This window comes from Helianthus annuus, chromosome 11 (genome assembly GCF_002127325.2).
Source record: "Helianthus annuus cultivar XRQ/B chromosome 11, HanXRQr2.0-SUNRISE, whole genome shotgun sequence".
NCBI lineage: Eukaryota > Viridiplantae > Streptophyta > Magnoliopsida > Asterales > Asteraceae > Helianthus > Helianthus annuus.
The window spans coordinates 9,303,795-9,314,246 of NC_035443.2; the positions used below are offsets into that span (position 1 = coordinate 9,303,795).

The 10,452-nt window shown below is 38.5% G+C and overlaps 1 long non-coding RNA gene across 1 annotated transcript; it reads right to left on the reverse strand.

Moving 5' to 3' along the window:
* Window positions 1-7,624: 7,624 nt before the first annotated feature.
* Window positions 7,625-9,906, reverse strand: LOC118483870. The gene is made up of 6 exons (XR_004871983.1): window positions 9,618-9,906; window positions 9,480-9,531; window positions 8,812-9,008; window positions 8,428-8,634; window positions 8,093-8,190; window positions 7,625-7,993 (listed from the first exon to the last, which is right to left on the reverse strand). It is a non-coding gene; the product is annotated as an uncharacterized LOC118483870 (long non-coding RNA).
* Window positions 9,907-10,452: the final 546 nt, after the last annotated feature.

A 10,452-nucleotide genomic window follows, 5' to 3' on the forward strand; every position in this document is an offset into this window, starting at 1 on the left:
CGTGTCCAGGCGTCTGTAACCCAAAAATTCCATTTTTCGTCCCGGTTTCGAAAACCTGAAAATTTTTAGCACAATAGTAGCGGTTTCCCCCGAAAATGAAACCCTAAGTGTCATTTTTTTCAAAACAAACCGTTTACCCTTTCAATTTCGTGTTTTTCGGTTCAAGAACAAGGGTTTGGGGTTTTATTTGGAAATCGGACAAATCTATCAACAATACTTGCCTAGTTACTTTCTACTACACTAATCTAAACTACTACTAACAAATTTCATCAAAAATTTTGAGTTCGATCCGGATGAACATGAAGAACCCTAGATTTTTCCCCAATTTTTGATGTTTTAACTACATGCAAGTAACTAATCTAACTACTAATGAGGATAGAATCATACCTTGACGTTGTTAGATTTGGTGGTGACGTAGAAAAACTGCAGAAAATCGCCTCGAACCAGAGAGTTTTCGGCTAAACGGGGCGTGTGGAATGGTGTAACTGATAAGAAAAGAGGGTTTTATCCCGACAGTCGCCTCGACACGGCCCCGTGTCCAGCGGACACGGCCCCGTGCCGGGCAAAGTTTTTGAAATTTTTTTTTTTTTTTTGTGCTCGTGTGCATGCCCGTTATTTCCGAAAAATGGTTAGAAGATTTACCGGTTTTTTTTTTTAAACGTACACTTACCTGTAACATGTCGGGTATGAGTTTATTCGTTAACCGTTTGAAGTGAGATCTCCTCTTCCTCATCCTCAATGGATCCTCGGTAGAGTTTCAGCCGTTGGCCATTGACTTTAAATGGTGTCCCATTTCGAGTTTTAATTTCTACTGCACCGTGTGGAAAAACATGGGTGACGGAAAAAGGTCCTGACCACCTAGATTTTAACTTACCAGGAAATAATCGAAGTCGTGAGTTAAACAATAGAACTTGGTCTCCAACCCGAAATTCATTAGATTTAATATATTTATCATGCAAATTTTTCATTCTTTCTTTATAAATTTCGGAGTTAGAATATGCATAATTCCTAAGTTCGTCTAATTCGTTTAATTGACAAAATCGATTTTTACCGGCATTTTCCAAATCTAAGTTTACGTTTTTTATTGCCCAGTAGGCTTTGTGAGCTATTTCTACTGGCAAGTGACAACTTTTTCCATAGACGAGTTTATATGGGGTCGTGCCTATAGTGGTTTTATAAGCAGTTCGAAAAGCCCATAAAGCGTCGTCTAATTTGTCGGCCCATTCTTTTTTATTTATTCCTACGGTTTTTTCAAGTATTCGTTTTAAACCTCGATTAGTCACTTCGGCTTGCCCATTTGTTTGAGGATGATATGCCGTTGAGACCCGGTGATAGACCCCATACCTTGTTAATATTTTTTCGAGTTGATGATTGCAAAAATGGGTACCTCTATCACTTATCAAAGCTTTTGGTTTCCCGAAACGAGAGAACAGCTTTTTCAGAAATTTTACCACTACTCTTCCATCATTTGTTGGAAGAGCCTCGGCCTCAGCCCATTTAGACAAGTAATCGACTGCCACAAGTATATATTTGTTTCCCTTTGAAGGTGGGAAAGGTCCCATGAAATCGAGTCCCCACACATCAAAGATTTCACAGACGAGAATGCCATTTTGAGGCATTTCGTTTTTGGAAGAAATATTACCTGATCTTTGGCATGCATCACATGTCTTTACAAGGTTTTGTGCATCCTTGTAAATGGTCGGCCAGTAAAATCCTGAATCAAATACCTTTCGTGCGGTACTTGCGGCACCATGATGTCCTCCGTATGGACCTTCATGACAATGATGGAGAATTCTTCGTGCTTCATTACCATAGACACACCTTCGGATGAGCTGGTCGGCACACATTTTGAAAAGATAGGGGTCTTCCCAAAAGTAATGCTTTACATCAGCAAAGAATTTCTTTCTTTGATGATGTGGCCATCCTTTGGTGACTACACCGCTATCTAAGAAATTAGCGTAGTCGGCATACCATGGTTCTTGTCTACTCTCCATCATTTCCAAGGATTCCGTGGGAAATTTCTCGTTGATTTGCTCGTCCCTGGTTGTCTCCAAAGCTGGGTCTTCTAAGCGTGAGAGATGATCTGCAGCAGTGTTTTCTGCTCCTCTTTTGTCCTTGATTTCAATGTCGAATTCTTGGAGGAGTAGAATCCATCTTATCAAACGGGGTTTTGCGTCTTGCTTCTTGAAGAGGTACCTGATGGCTGCATGGTCTGTATAGACTATTGTTTTAGAAAGAACAAGATAAGAACGAAATTTATCAAAAGCAAATACCACCGCTAGTAATTCTTTTTCTGTAGTTGTATAATTTTCTTGCGCATCATTAAGAGTTTTACTAGCATAATAGATTGGGTGGAAATGTTTTTCTTTTCTTTGTCCCAAGACTGCTCCAACAGCGAAGTCACTTGCATCGCACATGATTTCGAAAGGAAATTTCCAATCTGGCGCTATCATGATAGGTGCATTGACTAGCATTTCCTTGAGGGTTAGAAATGCTTGATTGCATTCCTTGTCAAAGATGAAGGGTGCATCTTTTTCAAGTAATTTTGTTAGAGGCCTTGAAATTTTTGAAAAGTCTTTGATAAACCTTCTATAAAATCCGGCATGTCCTAGGAAACTTCTGATTGCTCGCACGGAGGATGGAGGAGGTAATCGAGAAATAGTCTCTATTTTTGCTCGATCAACTTCCATTCCTTCGCTTGAGATTTTGTGACCGAGTACTATTCCCTCTGTTACCATGAAATGGCATTTTTCCCAGTTAAGGGCGAGGTTAGTTTCCTCACATCGGGATAGCATTCGTTCAAGATTATCGAGGCATTGGTCATATGAGTCTCCAAAGATGGAAAAGTCATCCATGAAGACTTCCATTGTCTTTTCGATCATATCATGGAAAATGGCGACCATACAACGTTGGAATGTTGCAGGCGCATTACATAGACCGAATGGCATGCGTCGATATGCAAAAGTTCCGTAGGGACATGTGAAAGTTGTTTTCTCTTGGTCTTCTGGTGCTATCGGTATTTGAAAGTAACCTGAAAAACCATCTAAGAAACAATAAAATTTATGACCGGATAATCTTTCTAACATTTGATCAATGAAGGGTAAAGGAAAGTGGTCTTTCCTAGTCGCTTCATTTAATCGCCTATAATCTATACAGACTCTCCATCCTGTGACGGTTCTCGTTGGTATTAATTCATTTTTCTCGTCAGTTATTACCGTCATACCTCCTTTCTTTGGGACTACTTGAACTGGACTTACCCACGGGCTATCGGAGATAGGGTAGATTAGTCCGGCGTCGAGTAGTTTGATGACTTCACTCTTAACCACTTCTTGAACATTGGGGTTCACTCTTCGTTGTGGTTGAATTACCGTCTTGTAGTCATCATTCATTAAAATTTTGTGCGTGCACATGGAAGGGCTTATTCCTTTAATATCTACAAGCTTCCAAGCGATCGCGTTTTTGTGTTTTTTAAGTAGGTTAACTAATTTCTCTTTTTCTATATTACTTAATTTAGATGAAATAATTACGGGTAAACTACCTTCTTTGCCTAGGAAAGCATATTCCAAACCTTTAGGAAGTTCTTTGAGCTCAATGGGTGGGTCTTTAGAAGACACCTTATTTTGTGGCTCGTCTAGATCAAGAACCTTAAAAGTTTGTTCTATGGCTATCTCTTCCTCGACAAAGTGGTCCTCTTCGTTGGTTGTATCGGGTGGTTCAGCTTCATCTTCAATTAGGGGGTCATTGTTGCCAAAAGGATATTTCATTGAGCGCTCAAGATCTATGCTCCTTTTGAATGCCCCTAATTGAAGAGGTAGATTGTTGAATTTCCGGTTTTTCAAAGCTCCATGAGTTTGTACAAAAGGTTTTCCCAAGACTAAGGGGGCGTCATCTAGGATGACGAAGTCGGTTGGGATTACCATTTGATTTGTTTGAACCAAAACATCTTCAACTACACCGATTGATTTTATTACTTTCCGATTGGATAGAAAAATGGGTATTTGAAGTGGAGTAAAATCACTAACACTTAATTTTTCAAAAATATAGTTAGGCATTATGTTAACGCAAAGATCTTTATCAATGGTGATATTACTAATAAAGGAATTTTGAAAGAAACATGGAACCGGTGTAATGTTAATTTCAAAAGGGTCTTCTTTTATTAGCGAGGTTTGATCATTAGTTAACTTAACACTTACTAAGTCTTTGATTTTAGCACTAGTGTTTAACTCTTTTAAAAACTTAGCATGAGGGGTTATTAAACAATGGTTTTCGAAAGTAGGTGACAAGAGGTTAATTTCTTCAAAACTAGACTCTTCTTGAATTTTAACATTATCGGACTCACCATTTTCGTTGTTTAACTCATGTGTCGGTTTTTCACTTTCTTGTTCTTCCATTTTTACACTTTCAACTATCTCTACGTTATTATCATTTTTTAGCTCTTCTCTTGTGCGGGATTCCTCTTCCCTTGCGCGAGATTCTTTTATGCAACGTTCCATAGTTTTAATGTGTTCTAATATCCTATTAGTTACTTCGGTGAGATTGAAAGAATTTGGATCCTCAAAGCTTGAATCCGGTTGTTCGATCCTTGGCTCCTCATAGTACTCATATGAAGTAGATGGTTCACACCATTGTTCTTCATTGTAAGTATATGATGGATAAGGGTCGAAACTTTGTTCTTCATAGTACTCATATGAGGTGGGTTGTTCACGCCATGGTTCCTCATAATAAGAGTATGAAGGTGGTGGCTCATATGTTGAGTCTTCAAAGTATGAGTATGAAGGCTCATACCTTGGTTCATCAAAATATGAGTATGAGGGAGGAGGTTCATACCTTTGGTCTTCATAGGATGTGTATGAAGTTGATGGCTCGTACCTGGGCTCCTCATAGTAGTTGTATGAATTGGATGGTTGATATGAAGTATTATATTGAACCGAGCGTGTGTTACGACAACTAGTACAATAATTACCCCTATAATCATCCTCATCATAGGTGTAGTTGTAACCTCTTGAGTATTGATCCATAAGAATCACTCAACAGACCACAACTGAGTCTCGGGACCAGAAAACAAAAGATAAAGACGGAAACAGAAGCTGGACACGGCCCCGTGTTGGGTGAACACGGCCCCGTGTTCAGGGTCTGTATCTGGGCGTTTTAATTAAAGTTACTGGTCACGTTGAGCACGGGGGCGTGTTCAGCGAGCACGGCCCCGTGTTCAGACTCTGTATCTGGGTATCTACTCTAAAAATATGCAGCACGGGGGCGTGTTCAGCGAGCACGACCCCGTGTTCAGGCTACTGTAAATGCAAAACTAAACTAAAATGCAGAAAAATGCGCGCGTTTTAAAAAGGTTTTGAAAAACTGATTAGGCCGTTGATTTTAAGCTTTCTTAAAATCCTTGTGTCCCCGGCAGCGGCGCCAAAAACTTGATGTGCGTGAAGTGTGTTATATTTTTGATATATATTTAAGCCCTTTTTACACTTTTAGCCAAGTTTTAAATTTATAAAACACGATATTCACTAACACTAAACACACATATGGGCAAGTGCACCCATCGTGGACGTAGTATAGTGTTGGTAAGATACCGAGGTCGTCCAAGGACACAAGAGCTTTTAATACCGGTTTATCCTCAACGTCTAATCAAATCAAAAAGTTAGAAAAATGTTTTAAACTAAGAAAAATAAAAACTAACTAAATGCTGAAAATAAAAATAAAATAAAAACAGATAGACAAGATGAATCACTTGGATCCGACACGTGTATTAGTATAACCTTTGATTATTTTCGCACTTTTGCACTTGTTTAAGAGATTATCTTAGTTATTGTAGTAGGCCCCTCTTTTGAAGGCGACGTTACCCTCAACCCAGTAGTTTGAGTCAGCAAGGATACAATCCTAAAGGGTCGGATTATTGAAAGATAATGAATTAAGTTATTAATGCAAATTGTGGTAGGCCCCGCTTCTGGCGGTGACGTTACCCTCGGCTAAGTAGTCTGAGTCAGCAAGGATACAGTCCTAAATAGCTGGGTTATAGTATTAATAGTAGTTAACTTATGAGGGGGTCAAAGAGTTTGGATCCCCGCCATCCAATACCTATGGGCATTGAAGGAGATCCTACTAAATTTGACCCAGGTCCCAAGCAGGACCTCTAAACGCTGAACAAGGGCAAGACCCTTACCAAACCGTTCCCTTAACCCCCGACCAGGTAGCCAACATACCTCCATATAGACCGTGGAGATATGAATGGTGAAAATCTTTTATTTTATATAGACAGTAAAATAATGCCAAGACACCACGGACAAACGATAAGGAAAGATCACCTTCAACATAAGTAACTAGTTATTAAAGTCATTAATACAAAACCAAATAAAAAGTGCAAAAGATTAAAAATAAAAAGTATTATACTAAACACTTGTCTTCACCAAGTGATGTAAGAGACTTAGGCAAACATGGCCTTGATTGTCAAGAACTCTTACGATTAATCTTGGATCCCGAGACGACTCACACACTCTACGATGGACAATGGATGATGGTGGTGGATGATGGTGTTATGGTGGTGGTGGGTGGTGGATGAGGTGTGAGAGAGGTGGTGTGCCAAGGGATGAGAGAGAATGAAGCCAAGCTCCTCTATTTATAGGCTGAACAGAAGGCTGGACACGGCCCCGTGCCCGCCTGACACTCTCTCTCCTCATTAATTGTAATTGCGAATTACAATTAATGCGTCTGCTGTACTTTCACCACGCCCCCGTGCTCGCTGGACACGGCCCCGTGGTGGGCAATGGAAGCTTCTACTGATTTGTCTTTTCTGCTGCTTCCTGGGCACGCCCCCGTGTTCGCTGGACACGGGGCGTGTTCAGACTCTGTTTCTTCTCCTTTGCCTTGGGAGGTGCCGTTGAGGGTCCGGGCAATCCACTTTTGTTCCTTTTTCTTGTATTTATGGTAGAATTAGCTGTCTTTTTGCTTCTTTTGTGATTTTGAGCTCATTTCATCCTGAAAATACAAAAGGAAGACAAAAACACTCTTTTTCCAACATTAGTACTAAAAAAGGGTTAGTTTTATGCCTTAATTGATGTGATTTATATGTTGCATTTTACACACATCAAAAAATCTCACCATAACACATCTAATATGACACATGATAAAAGCGCTTCTTTAGACAATCTGGGATTATGTTCCGCAAATTGGGAACCACATATTCGTGTGTAACAGCTTGGAAAGATGACCGAATAGAGATTTGTATACACCCTTGGTATTTGTTTACCACATGACACATGATAAAAGCGTTTCTTTAGACAATCTGGGATTATGTTCCGCAAATTGGGAACCACATTGTAGACTGGTGGGCTTGAATGGTTTTAATAATACTTGAAAATGGAAATAATCGTGTCAAGATCTTTATCTATCATATCATCGACCAACTGCTCGAAATCCCTTTCGTTTCTCGGGTTCGCATTCGACACAACACAAAAAAAATAAATTCAAAAAAACAGTGGTCTGATACGCATTGTATAGGCCTATACGATGCGTATCAAGCCCGCCGCCAGACATAACATGCACCTGTCAGTCTGCCATGTTTTTTACTTTATTTCAATACGCATTGTATAGGCCTATACGATGCGTATTGAATTGAAAAAGTGTGCAGATAGACATGGGGTGTGCCATTAGAAAATCCCTTGGCATAAAGTAAAGTAGGAGTATCATTGGTTGTTAAAAAAAACTAGATAATTTAAAAGTTGTCACGTTCATTTATTAACTAGTAGATGACGCCCGCGCTTCACGGCGGGTATATTTTTCTATTAACAGGAAATGATGTACTAAACATAAAGGTCGGAAGCTTGTAGTAGGTTAATCCAATTGCCTTCCTCTTTTGAAACATGTTTCTGAATCATATATCCAGCCTGTTCCAGATCATTGTAATGTTATAAAATTCTCAGTCACTTGAAGTTGTTCCTTTCATGGCACATTGGAGTTTCAAAATGCCATGTATACACTTTGGAAGCAGCTGCAAAGAAGGTATAGGGAATTTTAGAAAGTTAGTGGTGTATTGAGGCACTATGATTCTGTAAACAAAAAGAAGCGTTGGCAAACATAAACAACTGACCTCGGAGTTTTTTTTTCGATGTGACACTTCAGCGCTAGCCCATCCAAGTAGTTCCTGGTTTTATTTTCGATCTTTGCTTCTTTTTCTCTACACAAAAACTATCAAAATGGTTGTTAAAGAAGCACATAAATGCAACACTGAAACACTTACGTACTTGTTTTACTTTACGCTTGTAGTTAAGATTGTGTTAAAAGTTGAAACAATTACATACGTTTTCCTATGAGGCCTTAATCTACCGAAAAAAAAGGCATACAAAAATATAATTCTAATATTAAAAGATAAATTAGGCATTAAAAGGGTGTTTCAAAGTCTTTTTAAAAAAATTTAGATTCTACCTTCGATTCTGAAACCAGACTTTGATCTGCTTTGGCTCGATGTTTGAGAGGATAGGGCACTTGTGAATGAGTTGTTGTCTCCGTTGTTAGCTTGGTTTTGGGCAATGTTCCGTGTGAACCGAACATATTTGCCATTGTTCATTGCCATTGAGTCCCCTTTGCAGTCCGAAGTCACCGCCATCATTACTCCAAACTCAGCAAAGATTGCTGAATAAAATGATCAAAATTACATCAAAAATCAAGAAATTACTCCAAAATCAGTAAAGATTGCTGAATAAAAAGATCAAAATTACATCAAAAATCAAGAAAAAAACCCTTATTATGTTTGCCTACTAGAAATCATAGAACAGCTAAGTAGCGTTAAAAATAGGCAGAATAACGCACCTGAACTCTGGCAACGATCTTCGTTGTCCCTCATGTATTCATAGATAATATTTTTTTGGCAAAAAAATATTATTAATAAGAGCAACACATATACGATAGGTATTAACAAAAAAAAATGTAAATATGACATATATATGAAAAAACAAACATACCGAAAAGATCACCAAACAGAATGTGCAAAACCGATACCCAGCAACCTATAAGATGACAAACTCACAAGTCACTATAGATTATTAAGAAGCAATAAGATAATCAACATGCACAGTTGAGGACTGGAGGTACGGTCTTGGCAAACAACAAAGCATCAACTTTAAAACAATAGAAATTGAACCTTACAGGCATTTTTTTTTCTTTTATAACATGCGTAAAATAGAGAGATGCTATTCTAAGACAAATTAGGGCAAAATACAATTACTTCTAAAGAGTCTAAGAGTTAACAGTTTATGATGTATTTTATTCCTAAGCTTTATCCATCTAAATTTAGGCTTTACCTAAGAGGTTCATTGTGATTTTACTATCTTCATCTTCAAAGCCTTTCATTACTTTTGATTCAAATTTAATAAGCGTATAAATTCCTAAAACCAAGTTCATAATACAATACAAAATAACATAGATACAACCGTAACCAACAAACCAAAGCGGGTAAAATATAGTCGGTCTAAACGCACCTGAGTAAGAAGCTAAGAAACAGCGGCAACTGACAAACATAAACAGTCGGACCTACAACAGAAGACGCTAACTCAAAACCAATCATAAGGTAAAAACACAAAAAAAACCATACAGTACGAACATTTGAGGAAACGAACCCGATGAAGAAGATGACAAACTAAAAGTCCTAACGGAGGTTGACTGACTGGCGACGATGCTGGGGATCGCCGGCGTTTTTCAAAAGTGGGTCGGTTTAGTCTAAAAATCGGATCAATTTGAAGGGTAGTAAGGTGAATGGGTGGTTGCGGTTTGTGATTTAGTCGGAAAACCAGATCAGTTTGAAGGGGAGTAAGGTGATTTGGTTGAGTTTGGGGTTTTGCTGAGATTCAAGATGGCTTTTTGAAGAAGTAGTTAGGAACAGGCAGATGACGGTTAAAAGCAACCTGGAAGCGGGGACTGTTGTTAAGAGGATTCATCAATTGTTATATTTATAAATAAAAAAATTATAGGAAAAATAAACTTATAAGGACACATGTCAATAAACGAGGAACTCTCCAATGTGTTTTCCTTAAGTGAAGTTACCCATTATGGGTAGGCTGAATACATGCCGGGACTGTTTGTTTACCTCTTAATGGTTCAGACCTCTTACTGGTTCAGCACTTAATGGTTCAGATTGTTTGTTTCACGAGCAGATGTCTGAATGGTTCAGACATTTGCCTCTGAATGGTTAAGACCTCTAATCTGAATTGGTCAGACATTTGCTTCTGAACGGTGAAGCATTATATAGGCTCTTAATGGTTCAGACCTTAGACCTTTTACTGGTTCAGCACTTAATCATTCAGATGTTGATGTTGCCAAACAGCCCCTCCCTCTTTTATTTTCACACTCCCTTCTAAAATAAACTAGTTTTAAAGTTGTTAAATTTTACCCTTATGAAAATCCTTACTTTTTATTCTATACAGAAATAATTAAATAACTGATACACATTTAATA